At 38.8% G+C, this 19124-nt stretch overlaps 1 protein-coding gene across 3 annotated transcripts in view; it reads left to right on the top strand.

Moving 5' to 3' along the window:
- The first annotated feature begins 983 nt into the window (after positions 1–983).
- NCKAP5 (NCK associated protein 5) overlaps positions 984–19124 on the top strand; it is a 990571-nt gene continuing 972430 nt past the window's right edge. For 2 of the 3 annotated variants that reach the window (XM_063694774.1, XM_063694775.1), the window contains exon 1: positions 984–1454. The gene's annotated coding sequence lies outside the window, so the exon portion shown is untranslated. The remainder of the gene's footprint in view (positions 1455–19124) is intronic. The other variant, XM_063694773.1, reaches the window with a different exon arrangement.

Below are 19124 nucleotides of genomic sequence, written 5' to 3'. Positions count from 1 at the left end.
GCATCCTTGGGGTGCTGAGATCCTACTAGATATACTGAGTCTAAACCAGAGGTTCTTAATGAGGAGTGAGCTCAGGCTTACCTGAGATGCCCAGGGATTCTAAATCTGTAAACCTACTTTATTTATGCTCTTGAAAAGTCTTCTCAGTAAAACAATGGTAAAGAAGCATTTGAAAACAATTCCATTTATTTGTTATTTTATATATCTTATGACTTCTTTTGTCATTATTTGATTTTTTGAGACATACATGCGTATCTGTGCATGTGTATGCTCCCCTCCCCACCAGCTTGATGTTAGAATCTGTTTAAATGGACTTTTTTTGTTGTTGTTGTTCAGAGTGTTTTAAACTTCAGTGTGGCTTGCAAGTTCTGTGTGGTGATGATTATCCACTTTGACTCCGGGTGAATTTATTTGTGGCTGGATCTAGCAGAGGCCACAAACTAATTATTGCAACCAACCAAGAAAAATAAAGAGAATGAGGAAATGCCAGAAGTATTGACAATATTTATTGTAGCATATGGCTAATGTAAAAAGAGGGAATAGAACGATGTATCTCAGGGGATCATTCAAAAGGAAAATTACTTAAATTAACTTTTCAGGCAGACCGAATTATGCATTACACCCCTCCTGTAACGCTATACAAAGTCGATGTTTGTGAAGAGTAGAACTGGCGGCTATAAATCAAGCCTTTCAGAAGAACTGTTGTGTCTGCAGGGATTTTTTTTCCTTTACTTTTTTGACATTTAGATGAATGAAGAATTTTCTCAGCAAATTATTAATTACTCCTTCTTGCCTATAGAATTGAGTTCACTGTAGTTATGTAGGAGTCAATGGTATTCAAACTGCAGCTTTTGATGAAGTAATCGGCTGCTTCTGGGGCCTCTTTCAGCTGCCCTGGGCGTGCTTCACATGTAAACGACTGCCAAATGGATTCTTTCGACATTCCAGCCAATTAAAATACATTTAAAGTGCAGCTGGTGGAGAGGCAAACCATGCGATTGTGCGGCGAACTTCAGGGCAGTGAGACAAAAAACAAACTTTGCGGAACCCAGCTCCAGCAGCCCAGCAAGGCATTCGTTCGGGGGCAGTAGAGAAAGTCATAAAAAGAGGCTATCTTTAGCCCCCGTCAGAATCAAAGATGACACTTTGAGCACCACCTTACAGGACACAAAAGAGGGAAGCATGTTTGTTAGGGTGTCAGTTTTCTCTCCTTGCCTCTTGAAACTCTGTGTGTTGGCTGGTTGCCCAATGTGGTGCCGCATACAAATGTTGACAGAACACAGCGGTGTTTGTTAAACCCGGCCTGGGGAAACCAGTGATTAAAACTCTTGAAGGAAGATCCGAAAACCCCAGGAACTCTCCTCAATAGCATTAGAACATTGATCGAATGAAAGAGAAAGCAATGAGTGGGCTAAAGTGAAACATTCAGCGTCCCTGTCTGCTATGCCTTCTCGGTAAGGACAGAATTTTCTCTTCTTTTTTTTTTTTTTTCCTTGAATGTTGATGTTGGTATAGAGGAAAGCACCCAATGTGTTAAGTGCTCTGGTCTGGAGCTCTGATTTGCAGCGTGCAGAGTTTCCCTGTGATTTTTCTGGAGGACATGAAGGGATCACACTCACTGTGTAAATGTGTAAATAGACACAGGGCATTACATGGCACGTGGTGTCTGCGAGTGCCTTTCCAGAATTCAGGATGGTACATTTTTAAATGTTTGCCTTTGCTGACTTAGCCTAGTACTTGCTGCTGTGTATCCAGGTGCCTGGAGATTAATTCCTCCTTGGAACCAACAGTTATGATGTACATGCCTGATTAATTTTTATTTTAATTTTCATGTTGTCTGGTTCATTCCGCAGCCAGCCGCACACTATGCATGTCAATCGTGTTTTTTTTTTCTTTTTTCCCTCTTCCTGGGTTAATATTCAGCCAGACCCAAGCATTCTGGTTTACTAAAGCGAAGTCAAAATATTTGGAAATGCCTTGCTTTATTCTGATATTCACTGGAGAAGCTGCTAACTTGGGAATTCGCTCTGAATCATCCTTTTCTAATATTTTAAGGAGGCAGGTGCAGTTGCATGATTTCTGTGGTGCTGCAAGTTCAGTAAATACCCAGCTCTTGGATCATACTCAGACACCTATCTTAAATTCCTAAGAATGCTAAGTTGGAGTGTGGCTGAGCAGGGGCATTGATTCCTAACCATCAATTGATCAATGAAAGACATACAAAGTTCCTGATTGTTCCCTATCTTAGCTTGTCATGGTAGGCCCTTTCTGGCTCCAATTTTGTTCATTGCAAACAAAGAATCTTGCACATTTCACGGTGAAGGATCACATTGCAGCGTCCTGAGCTCAGTTAAATGTGCTTTATTAATCTTTAATGTGCCAGTAGCTCTGAGGCTATGCCAAGCTGAGACTTTCCAAAATTCTCCAAGCTACCTGCTGCCAAGATAAACGGTGGTAGGCCCGGAAGGGGATATTTTAAGGAAACTTGCAACAGCAAAGTTTTACCCATTAAGTTTGTCCTGAGTCAATGAAAGAAACCTTAAATAAAAGAGATTTCAGAAAGAGCTACCTCAGCTCGGTACCCTCTGTGTGAGAGACCTACTGGGAAGAGTCCACCTCCTCACACACACAGTAGTCTATGCTCCAGAGTGGGAGGGAATAGGCTTTCTGCTGTGTGCTTGGTGGTCTGTGTTTATGAAATGGGTGCCGTGCAACAGAGACGTGTGAGAACGCAGAAAGCTTTCCTGCCTGTGGCTGTGTTTGAGCCCAGAGAAAAACAAGGTTATATATGTGGTGTACTGCCTGTCCAATGCAACTATTTCAGACATAACAGCATCAGAGATGTACCATGGCCACAGAGGTTCACTTGGACAAAAGCACAGCTTTGCAGAAAAAGAAAAGTGGGATGGCACACCTCTGAAAACGGAGCAGTGGAGGTGACTTAATGACTCAGAGAACTATGTGAACCTGTGATTGATTGGCCAGGTCCTGGAGAACATAAGGCTGTGACCTCATGTGGGGCTCTGAGTGGCTCATCAGATTAATGCAGAGTATATGGTGTCATCATCATTTTGGGGGATGCAGGTAAGAGACAAAATGGACTCTGCCTTTGGACACAAGTCCTGTAAGCAGGAACTTCACTTACAAGATTGCTATGAGAGGAACATGGAATTAGAGCTGAGAGGAGTTCCAAGGTCCTTTCTGATTTTGAGTCAGTCACACAAAGACTTTATGAATATGTGTAGGCAGTAATGAGGGGTGATCAAGAATAAAGGATGGCCTCAGTTAATCAGACGGTTTTGTTGGCTTTAAAGTCAAGTCCAATCTCCTTCCTGTGGCCTAGAACAGGGGTTGACAAACTACAGATCACAGGCCCAAATCTACCACCATGTGTTTTTTTGTAAATAAAGTTTTATGGAAACAGAGCAACACCCATTTGTTCATATATTATCTATGGCTGCTTTTGTATTACCACGGCAGGGCTGAGTAGTTGCAACAGAGACTCTATGGCCCCGAAAAGCCTAAAACATTTACTATTGGGTTCTTTAAAGGAAAAGTTTGAGAGGCTAAACATATAGAACAATGCTTCTCAAACTATCTGTGGTGAAGAACCTGTTTTGTGTTTTAAATTTCTAATCCGTTATGCACTGATAGTTTCTTTAAATATAATAGAAATGTTGCATGAATGTTGTGGTGATGTCATATTGCTATAAAACTTCTAAATATTTATTCTTAATTTTTGTGCTTATCACAGATCAGCAACAAATAGTTTACAGACTGGCACCAGTTCCTGGACCACACTTTGAGAAGTTCTGGTCCTTGCATAGTTTTCTAGCCTCATCGTGTGCCATTTGTCCCAAATTTCCAAAGATGCTCTCCTCTCTTATGAGTCAAATCAACAAACCTTTCCCCGTCTTTGGGCCTTTGCTGCTGATGTTTGCTTTACCTAGAAGTCTTTTTCCCTGACTCTTCTCTTAGCTCCTCCTTTCCTTTAGGTCTCTGTTTAAATTCATTTTGTCAAAGGAGCTTTTTGAAAGAAGTCCATCTGAAAAATCTTTCCTCGTCTTTCATCACTCTTTCTTCATAGCATTTATTGCAATCAATACTTATCGTGTTTATTTATTTGTTTATCTCCTTCTTATTTGTTTCTCTGTTTTGGTCAGGATTCAGTAACAGCACCATCTATTTCAGCTACTTTAAGCAGAAAGGAATTTTGTACTGGTATGAGCAGGCATATAAAATCTTGTAGAAGGAATGGGGGAGCAGGCAGAACTTCTGAGAGTAATGCACAGGGCATGGCAGCATGTTTACAATTATGTCTCTGTCACTATCACAAAGCTGGATATCAGGAAGCTGTTAGTCTCAGTCCATTTTGTTGTTGTTGTTGTGTATACCAGAATACCTGAAACTGGGTAATTTATAAATAAAATAGATTTATTTATAAATTCCTTATAGTTATGGAGTCTGGGAAGTCCAAGGTTGAGGGGCTGCCTCTGATGACAGCCTTTTGCTGGTGAGACTCTGCAGAGTCCTGAGGTGGTGTGGAGCATCACACAGTGAGGGGCCTGAACATGTGAGCTCAAGTCTCTCCTCCTCTTCTTATAAAACCACCAGTCCTACTTTCATGATAACCCATTAATCCATTAACCAATTAACCCACTAATCCATGAATTAATTGATCCATTTATGAGGGCAGAACCTTCATCACTCAATCACCTCTTAAAGGCTCTACCTTTTAATACAGCCACTATGAGGAGTTTATTTCGATATGAGTTTTGGAGGGGACAGATATTCACACTGTTGCACTAATGCCACCACCACTGCCTCCAGGATCACATTGCCTCTGCTCTCATCTCCTCCACCAAAACAAGCATCTTTGTTTCTTTTTTTTTTTTTTCTTTTTTGAGACAGAGTCTTGCTCTGTTGCCCAGGCTGGAGTGCAATGGCACGATCTTGGCTCGCTGCAAACTCCGCCTCCTGGGTTCTCGCCATTCCCCTGCCTCAGCCTCCCGAGTAGCTGGGACTACAGGCGCCTGCCACCACGCCCAGCTAATTTTTTGTATTTTTAGTAGAGATGGGTTTTCACCGTGTTGGCCAGGACGGTGTCGATCTCCTGACCTCGTGATCCACCCTCCTCAGCCTCCCAAAGTGCTGGGATTACAGGCGTGAGCCACTGCGCCTGGCCGCATCTTTGTTTCTTGAAACAAGTGAAGCTAGAGATAGGATATTAGGGCCTTTGCTACAGATGTTGCAGATAACCTGACACCTCTGGAAGGAACAGCAGAAACTGAGCACCTAACTCCTGATTTTCACTCTGACTTTCAAATCCCACTATAGGGGGCCTCCTGGATGAAATATGAATAGCAACAGAGCTCAAGCTATGAGGGAGTTAGTGAAATATTTGGCTTAAAATCTTATGTTTTTGAGTCTCTAATGATGAAATGGAGTCTCTATAATCTGCCTGCATCATCTACTGGAAGGTTATCCCCATGAGGGTAGGGACCTTGTTTATCACCCTACACCAGTGCTGAGATTAGTGCCTGCCACAAGATGCACAATAAATGTTGATGCTATATTTATGCATGCATGAATGGAATATATGTTTTCTCGAAATCTGTGGTTTATAATAAGGTAGCATGTAGTACACACAAGGCAGATTCATGTATATGAGTTAGCCTGAGAAAGATCTCTGAGGTGGGAAATGGAGACTACTTGTAGGCAATAATCTCACCTTTGAAACATACCTTCTTTTTCAAAACTGAAATATATTCATATAGCTGAAGTTAATCAGTGTGCTCAGGGATGGGAGTATTCAGGTTACTAGCTAACACTATGATTTACTGAGGGCTTATTATAAGCCCTGCACTACACTATATGCTACACATGCGTTATCCCATTTATTCTGCACAAAATCCTGATGTAGCAGGCATTAACTCTATTTGCAGAGAGGAAATAGAGGCTTTACGTAGTAAAGTGGCTTCCCCAAGTCACAGAGCTGGTAAGGGGTGTAGCCAGATTTGATACCGTGACTTTCTAAAATCCATGTTTTAGCTCTTAACCTCCAATTATAATCCCACATACAATTTACCTTTCTGGTTATTGTACATTCACTGAGGAATCTTCTGTTTTGTTTTCATCCTAGCGGCTGGTTAATCTATTGCATTAATCTACTTTGTGTGCAGTCTGTTCATCTGGACTGAGATATCCATACAGATCTTTGGATCATTGCTGAAGGTTGCTGAATATCAGCACTAAATCTGTGGGTCTATAGATAAGTGTTTTGAAGAAGTAGGAGAAAACTAATTCTGCAGGGATGAAGAGTATAAAGAAGGTATACACAAGGTAGTAATTTTTGCTGTTAGGACAAAAATCTTAGATAATAGAATATTTCTCTCGTAATTGGACAACGCTCCACCCATGCCATATGTTTGGTTAAAATTTTCAAGTCTTTGGATTCTGTCAGGTTGAAATTCTATGTAACATTATAGTCATTGAACAGTGATATTTGGTAATAGTAGTGACTTTTTGATAATAAAAAATAAGTTGAGAATTAATTTTATATTTTAAGTTTTAAAGGACTCAAAAAGATACCTTTGAAGAAAGAGGACCTGGCAAGTGGTGGAGCACCCAAGAAATTTTACCTGACAACAATATACATGATAAAATAAACCACTTAAACCCCATTTCTAGTGTCTAAGTATGATAGGGGGGAAAAGAAGTACTACTGAAATGGTGGAGTAAAGGCCTCTGAAAATCTACTTCTCCAAAAAAGCAAGAAAGCACTGACAAAAATGGCCAAAATCAATGTTTCTAGAACTCAGGAAATTAAAGAAAGGCTTGCAACAATCTGAGGAGCATTTATTCCGGGGAAAGATTAGCTGAATCTCAGCAAGAACAGTGAGCTGTGTGGCATTTAACTTGCCCTATTTTCATTCCCCTCTTCCCAGCTTGAAAACTAATATGTGATTATAGTAGTTGTGCAAACCAGTAGCCTAGTCACTACTATTACCAAATATCACTGTTTAATGACTATAATGTTAAATAGAATTTCAACCAGCCTAGCAACTACTGGAAGGGACAAAACTTCATTCTCCCCGAATTGTCATAATTTGACCTTTCTGCTAGCTCCCTGCAAACTCCCACTCTCAGGTCTTATCTTTATTTTATCTGACTCAGAATTTAAGTACAAAGATGCTTTTCCCTGGGACATTCATATCAACATACACACTATGAGAGTTTGAGAAAGAGGATACCAGTATACACATTATGGGAGTTTGAGAAAAAGGAAAGATAGGAAGGAGCAGAAAGAATATTTGAAGAAATAACAGCTGAAAACATGCCACATTTGATGAAAGATATACATCTACATATCCAAGAAGCTCAATAAACTCCAAGTAGGATAAAAACACAAAAGAATATTATTTAACTAGAATATTTAGAGAAAGCTTATAACTCAACTATAAAAAGACAAGTAAACCAGTTAAAAAAACCAAGCAAACAGTTCAAATATTCATTTCTCAAAAGAAGATATGCAAATGGCTAGTATACATAAAATATGCTCAACATTATTAGTTATTAGGGAAACACAAATAAAAACCAAATTAGATACCACTTTGCACCCACTAATATTGCTGTGATAAAAAAGATGGACAATAAGAAATGTCAGCAAGGATATGAAGAAATTAGAACCTTCATATATTGCTGGTGGGAATGTAAAATTGTGTAAATTGTGTAGCCACTTTTAAAACAGTTTGGCAGTTCCTCAAAATGCTAAGCGTAGTGTTTCCATATGATGCATCAGGTCCACTCCTACATATAGTTCCAAGAGAATAATAAATATATGTCCACATGAAACTTGTACATGGATGTTCATAGCAACATTATGCATACGTTCCCAAAAGTGGAAAGAACCCAAATGATAATCATTTGATAAATGGATAAAGGAAATGTGGTATATCCATACAATAGAATATTATCTAGCCATATAAAGGAATGAAGCCCTGATTTATATACCACATGAATGAACCTTGGAAACATTATGTTAAGTTTAAAAAGCCAAATGTAAGAGGTCACATATTGTATAATTCCATGAGAAATGTTCAGAATAGGCAAATCCATAGAAAAATAAAGTAGACAATTGTTTCTAGAGGCTGGGAAAAGGGATACTGGGAAGTAACTGGTAACGGGTATGGGCTTTCTTTTTGGGGTTGACAAAATGTTCTGGAATTAGATAGTGGTGCTGATAGTACAACTCTGTGAATATATTAAAGCCTACTGAATTGTGCTCTTTGAAAAGGAAAATTTTATTACATATAAATTATATCTCAATAAACATGATTAAAAATGCTATTGAAGGAAACTAGTTAATTGGACACATTAGAGTTCAGTCAACCTTACCAATTTGGGGGCATAAGGCAAGGGGTGTAAATAGATGTCAATATGCCATATATCAAATATTTTACAATTGTAAATCAAGAAAATGAAATTTTAAGTAAGTTCTACTCTTCTGCTTTGACCAACATACCTTTGGATCATCTTTGTCCTGTTTGTAGTAGAAAGCCAGCAAGGGCTTTAGTTAGGATAGGGAATCAGCCCTGTCGAGGTCTGAGTGGAAAAAACCTGGGGATGCAGTTAGTAAACTATGGCAATGATCCTACCAGAGATTGAGGAGGACCCAAACCAATTTGTTGGTGTGGAGGGAGTATGACAGATACAGCAGACATCCTGTAAGCTGAATCAGCAGAGATGGAGTGGAAAGAGGATAAAGGATGAGAGGAAAGAGAGAGGCTGGTTGATGTTCAGAGTTTCCATGACTCAGGATGATGTTATCAGCCCTAGTTTCAGAGTTCACTATTGTCACATCATCACCAGGAAATGATCCAATATTTGGAACATGTTCTCATTTCATTAGTCTCACTGTGATTTTTGCATTTCAAAGAGAAGCAGGTATTAGCACAATAGGTAATTGGGCTAAGTTGGTAGAATATGGGAAGGTAAGAGACTGAATGTTAATCAGGCTTTCAATCTTAAATTAGCAGCAATCACATATTTTCAAGAAACTATGAAGAAGCTAGGTTTTGGCCAAATTTTAAAGGAAATTAAGATTGCATGCCTCTCCATTTCAGTTCTACCAAATACTTCAAGTCCTTCCTCTTTATCCCTGGTTTTCACAGATCCTGCAACAAGATTGACAGTTGCCTCCCTCTCAGACTTATATGCTATACTATTTTATATCTTTCTCTGCATCTTGCTGTAATACTCTGACCAGATATGAGGTGGGTTGCTATGAGACAGGCTGTCTCATAATTTGATGGTGGAGTGCCAATTTGTGTGACTTTTATGGAAAGCATTTTACCAATAGATGTTAGAGTACTTAAATCGATTCCATTATCATCTATTATAGTTTAGAATATTTTAATCTATTATAATTTAATCTATTCAAAGGAAATAATGTGTGATTGTAAAATTATTCATTACAACATTATTTTAATGGTAAAACATAAAAAACTAGTGAAAAATTGAAAATAATCTGAAGTCCATCAGTAGGTGACTGTTAAATAAGTAATAGTGAATAGAATAGTGTGCAGCCATTAAAAACTCATGTAAGGCCGGGCACGGTGGCTCACACCTCTAATCCCAGCACTTCGGGAGGCCAAGGTGGGTGGATCACCTGAGGTCAGGAGTTCGAGACCAGCCTGGCCAACATGTTGAAACCCCGTCCCTACTAAAAGTACAAAAATTAGCCAGGCATGGTGGTGGCTGCCTGTAATCCCAGATACTCGAGAGGCTGAGGCAGGAGAATCTCTTGAACCTGGGAGGCAGAGGTTGCAGTGAGCCGAGATCGCGCCACTGCGCTCCAGTCTGGGTGACAAGAGAAAGATTCAGTCTCAACAACAACAACAAAAAAAAAAAAAAAAAAAGGAGGTAGATCTAGATCTAGTTGATTGAAATAATGACTATGATATAGTAAGTGGTAAATGTAGGCTAAAAGTAAGTGAATTAGGAATTCATTTTAAAAATGTCTTTCTCTACATATATGTATCTGCATACAAACAAAAGCTAGAAAGTACTTCCATTAAAATGAGAAGATAATTTTTACTTTCATCTTACATTTTTGTATTGCTGAATTTGTTTTTAATGAATAAACATTCATATTCATATAATAAGTAAAGCATAGCTTTAGCATTCACCAAATCACCATTTACCATTAACCACTGTGAATCAAATAAACAAAAATGCTATATTCATAAGATGAAATACATTACACTACCATTTAACATAGTGATTTTGAAACATAGTGATTTTGAAAATGAATGTTAACAGTTTTTACCCACAGTAAACACAGGGATACTTTGTTTTATTGTGCTTTGCTTTATTGCACTTTACGGATGTTGTGATTTTTTCCCAGTTGAAGACTTGTGACAACTCTGCATTAAGCAAGTCTATCAGCACCATTTTCCCAACAGCATGTGATCATTTTGTGTTTCTGTGTCACATCTTGGTAATTCTCACAATATTTCAGACTTTTAAATTATTACTATTTATATATCTGCTTTGGTGATCTGTGATCTGTGATTTTTAATCTTACTATTGCAATTGTTTTGAGGTATCACAGTCTATGCCCATATAGGAGGTGAAGTTAAAATGTTGTGTGTGTTCTGACTGTTCCACCAACCTGCCATTCTCCCATCTCTCTCCCTATCCTTGGATTTCCCACTTCCCTGAGACACAACAGTATTGAAATTAGGCCAATTAATAACACTACAATGGCTCTAAAGTGTTCAAGTGAAAGGAAGAATTATGTATCTCTTACTTAACATTAAAAGCTAGAAATGATTAAGCTTAGTGAAAAAGGCATGTTGAAAGCTGAGACAGCCTGAAAGCTAGGCCTCTTGCTCCAGTTAGCCACGTTGTGAATGCAAAGGAAATGTTCTTGAAGAAAATTAAAAGTGTTACTCCAGTGGACAACGAATAACACCAAAAAGTGAAACAGGCTCCATTGCTGTTATGGAGAAAGTTTTAGTGGTCTTGAAGATAGACCAAACCAGCCATAACATTTCCTTAAGCCAAAGCCTAATCTAGAACAAGACTTTAATTCTCTTCAACTCTATGAAACTGACAGAGGTGAGGATGAAAAAACTGTGGAAGAAATGTTTGAAGCTAGCAGAGGTTGGTTCATGAGGTTTAAAGAAAGAAGCTATCCCTATAACATAAAAGTGTAAAGTGAAGCAGAAAGTACTGATGTAGAAGTTGCAAGTTATCTAGAAGATCTAGCTAAGATAGATGGTGAAGGTGGCAATACAAAATAATGGATTTTTGGCTGGGTGCGGTGGCTCACATATGTAATCTCAGCACTTTGGGAGGCCAAGGCAGGTGGATCACAAGGTCAGGAGATTGAGACCATCCTGGCCAACATGGTGAAACCTCATCTCTACTAAAAATACAAGAATTAGCTGGGTGTGGTGGTGTGCACCTGTAATCCCAGCTATTAGGGAGGCTGAGGCAGTAGAATTGCTTGAACCCAGGAGGTGGAGGTTGCAGTGAGCCGAGATTGCACCACTGCACTCCAGCCTGGCAACAGAGCGAGACTCTGTCTTAAAAAAAAAAAAAGAACAGATTTTCAATCTAGGTGAAATAGCCTTATATTGGAAGAAGATATCATCTAGGACTTTCAAGCTGTAGAGGAGAAGTCAAAGCCTGGCTTCAAAGCTTTGAAGGACAGGCTGACTCTCTTGTTAGGATATAATGCAGCTAGTCACTTTAAGATGAAGCCAATGCTCATTTAATATTCCAAAAATTCTAGGGTCCTTACGAATTATGCTAAATCTACCCTGCCTATGCTCTAGAAATAAAATAACGAAGCCTGAATGACAGTGTATCTGTTTATAGCATGACTTACTAAATATTTTAAGCCCACCATTAAGACCTCCTGTTCAGAAAAAAAAAGATTACTTTCAAAATATTGCTGCTCATCACCAGTGCACCTGGTCACCCAAGAGCTCCAAAAGAGTTGTACAAGGAGATTAATGTTGCTTTCATGTCTGTTAACACAACATCCATTCAGTAGTCCAGGGATGAAGAAGTAATTTAAACTTTCTAGTCTTATTAGTTAAGAAATACAATTTGTAAGACTAAAGCTGCCATTGACAGTCTTACAGATCCTGTGATGGATCTGGGCAAAGTAAATTGAAAACTTACTGGAAAGAATTCACCATTCTAGATGCCAATAAGAACATTTGTGATTCGTGGGAGGAGGTCAAAATATCATTAACAGGAGTTTGGAAGAAGTTGATTACACCTTCATGGATGACTTTGAGGGGTTTGAGACTTCAAGGAGAAAATAACTGCAGATATGGTAGAAAGAGCAAGAGAACTGGAATTAGAAGTGGAGCCTGAAGATGTGACTGAATTGCTGCAATTCTCATGTTAAAACTCTAACAGGTGAGGAGTTGCTTCTTACAGATGAGCCAAGAAAGTGATTTCTGGAGATGGTGTCTACTCCTTGTAAAGATGCAGTGAATATTGTTGAAATGACAACAAAGGATTAGAATATTCATAAACTTAGTTGATAAAGTAGCAGCAGGGTTTGAGAGGATTGACTTCAACTATCCAACAGCATTGCATGTTACAGAGAAAACTTCCATGAAAAGAAAAGTCAGTCAATGTCAAACTTTATTTTTTTCTTATTTTAACAAATTGGCACCACCGTCCAAGCCTTCAGAAAGCGCCACCCTGATTAATCCATAGGCATCCACATAAAGGCAAGATGCTCCACCAGCAAAAAGATTACAACGTGCTGACGGCTCATAACTGGCATTTTTTTAAGCAACAAATATCTTTAAATTAAGATATACACATTGTTTCTTAGACATAATGCTACTGCACACTTAAAAGACTGTAGCATAGTGTGAACATCACTTTCTATATGCACTGGGAAACCAACAAATCTGTGTGACTCCCTTTATTGCAAAATTCGCTTTACTGCAGTGGTCAGGAGCCCAACCCGCAATATCTCCATGGTATGCCTGTACCTACAGCAGTAACTATAACCATAAACAAATTATTTTTAATAAATACCTATTATTTTAATATTCAGAAAATATTTTTAATTTCAGAATTATTATGAGGTTGGTGCAAAAGTAATTGCGGTTTTGCCACTTTCATTGAATTGCTTTCAAAACCGCAATTACTTTTGCACCAACCTAATGGTATTGTGATCAAATTCTTTATACTCTCTCTTAGGTGCTGTAAATCAAAATGCCATAGTTGTATCTACTAATTCAAGTTAAATGTATATATGTATTTACAGTACAAACCAGAAATATGTTATAAGCCATATATTTCTTATATATGGAAACCTGAAGTAGTGGGCATTGTAGATACTGGGAAGACAGATTTTTAGTTAACTGAGTCTTCTAGAGAGTTAGGGAGAAAGACCATATACACACTTAAAACACTTTTGTACACTTGATAACCCACAGAGTTGGGCAAATGATAAAAAGATATTGAGAGCCACATTATTACACTGTTTGCTTTTTCAGAGAGAGCATTTGGAAAACTTGGTAAGGTGGATTTTTCATCAACCCATGCAAAGTAATTTAATAATCTGGCCAAAAATTATCTTAAATTGATTTAGTCTTAGGAAATGTCCAGATCACTTCCTTAGAATATCTTCTTTGGTTTTTACCACAATCCCATGAGGCAGACAGGACAAATATTTACATTCACAGATAAGGAGAGAGCTTCAGACAGGTTAACACACTGCTCAGGATCTCAAACTAGAAAATTAAGGATCTGGGATCTGAACCCACATTTTTTTTGACAATATAAGTTAGTTCTAGTTATAAGTGGGAATTGAATCTTAGTTTACCAGCTCCATGTCCAGATGTTTATCTATTCTATGTCTTTGTATCCTCCCAGAAGATTACAATGCTTATAAAGTAGCCCAGGATTGAATCCTGATCCGTTTCTAATAAGGCACCAGTGAACACAAAGCAAGGAGGATTCTAGATGAACAAGACTGTGGTAAAGCATGGTCAGGGGAAAGGGCTTGGGTATGGGGGGATGGTGGGGAGACCTTCAAACTCAAATAGCTGCCAAGGCCATACAGGTGATATAAATAATGGAAGCCTGCTAGGAGTGAGAAAAACAAAATCAGCTGCATGATAATGGAACTGCCACTGGATCGCATTATGGTAGCGATAGCAGGGATTCATGAGTGTGGGCGAACTGGAGAGCGTGTCCTGTTAAATATCTGAAGGATGTAGCTGTTGCTTAGCACCAGCAACTGTTGCAGAAAAGAAACTGACTCTGTGTTTTACTTTTTTCAGTTACTCAAAAGAAAGCTGAAAATTTTGATTTTTAGGCAAAATCTCTCCATTTTAAATGCTAGTATTAATTTTTTAAAAAGCATTTCATAAGCTGACCAAAATATATCTGATGGCAAACAAAGCCTCTAGAGTTGGTGCTTTGTGATTTCTGGGCATATTGTGTCTAAGAGTTTTCCAGGTTCCTAGTTGATCAAATTTGATTTCTGCTTCCTTGATGATGCTCCACAGTGATCCTTGTCATTTGTCCTTATGCATTCAGGCAAACATCTCTCTTTCATCTTCTTCGCACCCACCTACACCTACCACCCTCATCAATCCTCGTCATTTCTCACACTTGCTCTAAGAGATTGTGCCCAAGAGGATATCCCCAAGTGCACCCCGAGAACAGTCTGGGTAAACACTGCTGGTCATGAATGTTTAGAAATGTCCCCTGAGGCTCAGGAAAGACATCTTTTAATTAAGCTACACTTCTGACTTTAATTATTGTCTAGACTAGGATTTTTTTTTTTTTTGCAAGCCTGTAAATATATGCGTGGGGACTGGGTGATACAAATCATTCAGCTTTTCTACACTTAGAAGGAATCCAACCAGAAGGTGCTAAGGAAAGTTCAAAAGGCGTATGAGCAAAGGTGCAAATCTCCATGTTAAATCCGCAAACTAGATTAAACACTTGACTGCTGCCTTGAGCTGAAATAGACAGAGGCATATTCCATCCTAGTTTCTCAGGGAGGCTCACAGCAAAGGGAACATGTGCATCGAGCTGACTCACACAACGTTTCGTCCAGCGAATGTTCTAATATGTCTTTGGAGGAGTCTGACTTTGGAGATAGTTCTCTTCATAATCCATCTTTGGGCAAACTTATAATGTTTCAGTATGTAATGCTTTCCTATTTATAAAGTGTTTTTAATCATGATTCTCTGTTGAAAATTTTGAAAATACCACAAAGTATATAAAAGAGGATTTTAAAAAATTGCATGCAATCCCATCACCCCAAGATAGTTTTGTAATATTGGTGTATGTTATTCTAATCTTTTTGCTGTGTTTTCATGAAAAACAGATAAGCAAATGCACACACACACAAAATAAAGAAAACATGCTCTTGGCTTTACATAAAAAATTTGAATATCAATAATTACACTTTGTGATAAATTCAGTCTACATAAATAAGCAATAGGAAAAAAATAGTGAGTGGCAAGACCACAGGAAAGTCAGAATCCAACAGGTAAGAAAGAGAATGAGCAGCATTTTAAGTGCATTTTGACTGAAGGGATAAAGTCGAGGGAGGGCAGAACCATTTGGGCCCTTGGAATACAGTGATGACAGGTGAGAATACAGGTGAGACACATGTGGACACAAGTTACAGATCCTGTGAGAAATAGAGAGGATTCTTACAAAAGAATGTGTTAGTCCAATTGCTTTGGGTAGGAGGAATCCAGCCTGAGCCTCCTTCCATTGGTCGTGCTATCTCCAATACTTTCTGCCTCAATCAATCATTATCAATAAAACAAAGAAATCTAAAATATTTTGAGCATTTACCGCACGAAAAGGCTTATATATGTATAATATGCATATATAATATGCATTTTAAAACATATATGCAATGGTTAGATGCATATATTTTATGTATGTTCACCATTATGTATATACTCTCATTTAAATTTTTATTAAGTTTATTGAGGTATCAGTCACATACCACTTAAAAGATATAATGCACTGGTTTTTAGTATTTTCACAGAGTTTGGCAAACATTAGCACTGTATAATTTTATAACATTCTTATCACTCCAGAAAGGAACCTTGTACACATTAGCAGTCACTTTCATTCTCCCCCGAATCCCAGTATATTCTGAATACTAAGCCCTTTTCAGATATGCGATTGGAAAATATATTCTCCCATTCTATAGCTTGTCTTTTCATGTTCTTGATGGTATCCTTTGACAGGCAAAATTTTAAATTTTAATTAAGTCCAATTTCTCTACTTTTTTCTTTTGTTGCTTGTGTTTTTGTTATTATTTCTAAAAATAAAAGTTCTTCGCTTAGTGCAAGGTCATTAAGATATACTCTTATGTTTCTTCTGGAAGTTTTATACTTTTAGCTTTTATGTTTACGTCTGTGGTCCATTTTGAGGTAATTTTTGTAGATGGTGTGAGGTAGGTAGTGTTCAGCTTTATTCTTTTGCATGTGGATATCCAGTTTTTTCAACACCATTTGTTGAAAAGACCATTATTTCTCAATATGTCTCAGTTTTCATCAAGAGTCTAACGAGTGAGGAATTATTTTCTGTGTTTGCAAATGAGGAAACTGAGGCTCAGGAAGGTTAAGTGACTAGCCTTAGGTACTGAACAATTCCAACAGGAGAAGTAGAATTTAATTTTTAATACCAAAATTAACATCTACTATATGCCAGGTCATGGTAAAAAGAAACACAAAAAGGATATTCATCATCTGATGCCTTTAAATTTTTAAAAATTAAATATGCCCTTCCTGAGGAGCTGTCAGTGTCAAGCAAATAGTAAACATAGTTCTCATTTTTTACAGGCTCATAACACAATAGAAACCAAGGAGTTTCCTACAAGCAGATGACCTCAAAAGTCAGTATTTCGGGTTGTAAGGCAGCAGAAACCAGCTTAAGAAGCCACAGTCAAGGACTCAGAGAATCAGCAGGATATTGGGGAACCAGCAAACAGACAGGAGCCAAATCAAGCCCAGGGGCTCAGAAGCAGGAAGCACAGGGATTATCTCTGGACAAAGGCAGTAAGACCAGGACATCACAGTGGTTGAGAATCCTGCTGTCGGCACTGTGAGTGAGCCTGACTGTCCCTGAGCCTTTGCATCCGTAGGTCCCGATACGGAAACAGATGAGAGTGTTTGGCTGGCCGAGCCTGAGTTGTGTGCCCACTCTCCGTATCACACACAAATACCAGGGGTGGTAGATGCTGGAAATGCCCACTCCCAGGACAGCAGGGGGGCCAATCTTTCCACCCTGATATTCCAGTTGCTTTCTTTGTATGGATGAGTCAGAGCCAAATTGCCTTCATTTTATTTTTCATCCTCTCGATATTTCACATGACCTGTTTTCCTAATGAGATTATAATCTCCATGTAGTCAGGAACCATATTTTACACACCACTACTTTGCAGCTCCTATTGCAACTTAAAAAGAAGCTTACAGGATGTATTTTCAAATTGCTGAGGATTGCCTGGGATGCCTCAGAGACCGCAATCAACCCTGCATTACTCACATGTGAGTTCTCCCCAGCCCATTTCTAACCTTAAGTAGGTGTTTCCTTCCCATTGGCTGGGGATGCCCAGGATGTGTTCACACCCTTCAATGTTAGCCTAAATGAAACTAGGGGGTGGGGGTCGTTGGGGGTGCTTGGGGTGGATGAACTCTGTTAGGGGAGGGCTATGAGCCGAGTCATAGATTCAGCCTTGCCCATACCTTCCTATGAATACTCCCTTTATCTTGAACTCTTCAGCTCTTTAAGGTAGTTCTTTCCAGGGCTTGTTTTATCCATCAAAATCTTGTGGAGTTTTGGGTTCTTTCCCTTGTTTACCATCAGGGTTCAGAACTGGTTGTCTTTTCTGCTTTACTAACCCCCAGGGAGATGAATGAAATCCCCCAAATAGCTGAGCTCTGACTCAGAGCTTTTGAGAACCTTCTCCCTCAGCCTTTCCTAGCCCACTCCACCATTTCCCACAGTTCGCGACGCCCGCAGGTCATGCGATTCCCTCATGATAAAAGAATCTGAGGCTGCATTGCAAAGTAACTTCAGGTTCTTATTTTAATCACATATATTCAAGGTGAAGGCTGCTAGTCATTATGAAAAGCATTAATTTGTTGTTGTGTCTTGGCCTGCTAAGCTTTTCTTGTTCTTCAAACTGTTGGCTGTAATGTCTCTTTGACTTTTCCGAGAAAGTAGATGTCCACCATTAGTCATTGGAAATTACAGGCAGTTTTCCTAAGGAACAGGAAGAGAGAAGGCCATGGTCAGGGAAGATATTAAGCACAGTTTTTATTTAGTGAAATATTCGCAAAGGTTGCGTGCTAAAAGGGTACTTTCATCTTGGACAGTAACTGTTACCTCTGATTTAGTGAAAAAATATGTTAAATGAGTTTCAATGGTTTGAACACCTCCCCTTCCTCTCCAACACACATGTGGAAGCCTTGACCAGTAGCTGTGCTGCCAGCCTTGATCCTAGTTACAGAGGGGCATGGGCAAGATGGGTGAGGGGTAGAGGACTGGGGCACACAATGAGGTGTTTCGTGTTGACGTCCAAGGAAACAAAATTGTTGTGTGATGGTGGTGGTGGCATTGGGAGAATTGGGTGGGCAAAACATCCCTTCTTTGTTAGAATTTGAATCTAAGAAATAAAAGACATCTCCAATTGAGAAGTTTGGAGACTAGTATTCTAAGTGAAGTCACTCAGGAATGGAAAACCAAACATCGCATGTTCTCACTGATATGTGGGAGCTAAGCTATGAGGATGCAAACACATAAGAATGATACAATGGACTTTGGGGACTCAGGGGAAAGGGTGGGAGGGGGACGAGGGATTAAAAGACTACAAATATGGTGCAGTGTATACTGCTTGGGTGATATGTGCCCCAAAATCTCACAAATCACCACTAAAGAACTTATGTAATCAAATACCACCTGTACCTCAATAACTTACGGAAAAATAAAAAACAATAATAATGAAATAAAATCCTCTCTTTTTATAGAATCCCAACTAATGGAGAGAATCCCACACTTGGTGCGTTTATTTTAGTTTGAAATTAGATTGTTGGCTG

The sequence above is a fragment of the Gorilla gorilla genome, chromosome 11, assembly GCF_029281585.2.
Source record: "Gorilla gorilla gorilla isolate KB3781 chromosome 11, NHGRI_mGorGor1-v2.1_pri, whole genome shotgun sequence".
In the NCBI taxonomy this organism is placed as follows: domain Eukaryota; kingdom Metazoa; phylum Chordata; class Mammalia; order Primates; family Hominidae; genus Gorilla; species Gorilla gorilla.
Note: the sequence above shows the minus strand (reverse complement) of the source record. Positions and strands in the feature narration are given on the sequence as shown.